Consider the following 2500-nt stretch of genomic DNA (forward strand, 5'->3'; position numbering starts at 1 on the left):
CATTACAGAATCTCCGACGATAGAATCATTTGAAGAATATTATTCTAAACTATTTGAACACAAGGATGTCGAATGGAAACCTCAGAAGCAAAAAACAGATACCAATAGTAATATCAACCTTTCAAATCCGATATCACCGACCGAGATACACGAGCAACTTACCAGGATGAAACAATCCGCTCCAGGCACCGACGGAATTGATCGATCGACTCTTAGGCAAATGCCACGCAAGGAGCTGTGTGCACTATTGAATATTGTATGGGGAATGAAGACGTTACCCTCTGTGCTAAGATCGAACAGAACAACACTGTTACCTAAATCCGGCGACTTGATGGACCCAAAACAATGGCGGCCCATAACCATCTCAAGTCATATACTGCGCCTACTAAATAAAATCATCGTGTCGCGCCTTGAGAATGAAATACCTCTGTTTCACACGCAAAGAGGCTTCACGAGAACCGACGGGATAATGGCTAATAGTACCATCCTACAAACACTAATTAAATTAAGCCGCGAAAAATCGAAACCTTTCACTATACTATCTATAGATTTAGCTAAAGCATTTGACTCTGTTAACATCATTTCAATAATAGACGCACTAATCAGAAAAAACGTAGACGCTCATACAATAGAATACATCGAAAACAATTATAACGACATAACCACAATACTCGAATGCCACGGATCCCGATCCAATCCTATACCTATAAAACGCGGCGTGAAGCAGGGTGATCCCATGTCCGGTTTCCTATTTAATTTAGTGCTAGACCAGCTCATGATACAACTTAATGAGTGTGAGGGTGTTGATGTGGGAGGCACCAGGATACGGGCATTAGCTTTTGCCGATGACATCGTGATGGTGGCTCCCACTCCCAGTGCGATGCGAAGTAATATCCGGATCGTCGAGAAATTCTTCCACAAACACGGGCTGCAAGTGAACCCATCTAAATGCGCCATCTTACAGAATCTACGCGTCCCTGGAACGAAAAGGCTCGTAGTTGATACGCGGCCCAAACTGCAGATTAATAAAAGCCCGATCCCAACATTGGGTGTCGCGTCACAATTTAAATACCTCGGCCATGTATATAGATACCGCGGTGCTATCTCTCCATCTCCATCAAAGCTTGAAGGCATGCTCAAAAATCTTAAAACTAGTCCTTTAAAACCATGGCAGAAACTGAACATACTGCACAGGTACCTCATTCCTCGTCTTCACCATAGTCTGCAAACAATGGACATAAACAAAAAAAAATTAAAGTACATAGATAATTGCATAATAAAATTTGTAAAAAATATACTACACTTACCAACTACCACACCAACTCCATATATACATGCTCCTTTAAGCAGCGGTGGACTAGGCATTCCATCGCTTACAATCCACATTGCCGCTATGTACTTACGCCGATTGGAGCGCTTGAGAGCCCGTGGCGACAGCGAGATACAGTGCGTTATGGAATCTTCGATAGTCCAACATATAATGCGAAAGCTCAACAATATCCTTGGGAGCATCGCGACACCATCTAAACAAATGATTCGTAAACATTGGTCCGAGCAACTCCATCGCTCCGCGCTAGGCTCTGGTCTCGCCCTGATGACCCCAGGCGTATCTTCGTGGATATACAACCCACCTAATTTCTGGAAGGGTCGAGACTATATCGGAGCAATCAACCTAAGGATTGGGTTACTCCCCACCAAGGGAGCCCCCTATATGAAAGATACCGATTGCCGCAATCCATCCTGCGCAGGGACACGCGAATCCTTATACCACATATTACAGCGATGTCCGGTTACGCATTATACACGCATCAATAGACATGACAATGTGAACAAAATAATCAAAACTGCAATCGAAAAAACAAAAACCAAGATAGAACAAATTCCCCGTTTTACTACCAAAGAAAATAGATACGTACCAGACTTGATAACAATAGACAATGATACCGCATACGTAATCGAAACTACAGTAGCCTACGAGACTAAACAGACATCACTGTTAAATGCGTACAATATCAAAAAGGACAAATACAGTACACCGGATCTAGTCGAAAAGATTAAAAATACGTACCGCGTGTCTCATGTGAAAGTAATGCCGCTCGTGGTTGGCGCTCGTGGTTGTTGGCTTGATTCCAACGATGATATAACCAGAGAGTTTGGTCTATCACACAGGCTGAAACAAATTATTTGCACTACCGCCCTACAATGGGGTGTATCTATCCACCGGCAATTCATGAGCTCTGTGTGGAGGAGGCCGCGACATAACATCCGCGTGCATTGACGGGTTGTACTCGGACCCGTTCTGTACATCCTCGCGCAAATAAAATCATTTCCTACATTAAAAAAAAAAAAAAAAAAAAAAAAAAAAAAAAAAAAAAAAAAAAAAAAAAAAAAAAAAAAAAAATAATAATATATAAAATATTGATTCTTTTGTTATATTAATCCATTATTATAAATTGTTGTATTAATCCTTTAAAAAAAAAAAAAAAAAAAATTATTTCTT

General features: G+C 41.0%; 1 pseudogene; it reads left to right on the forward strand.

The window, feature by feature from the left end:
* Window positions 1-2500, forward strand: part of LOC143262416 (large subunit ribosomal RNA) — an 8962-nt pseudogene that overhangs the window by 4336 nt on the left and 2126 nt on the right.

This window comes from Megalopta genalis, unplaced genomic scaffold (genome assembly GCF_051020955.1).
Source record: "Megalopta genalis isolate 19385.01 unplaced genomic scaffold, iyMegGena1_principal scaffold0129, whole genome shotgun sequence".
NCBI lineage: Eukaryota > Metazoa > Arthropoda > Insecta > Hymenoptera > Halictidae > Megalopta > Megalopta genalis.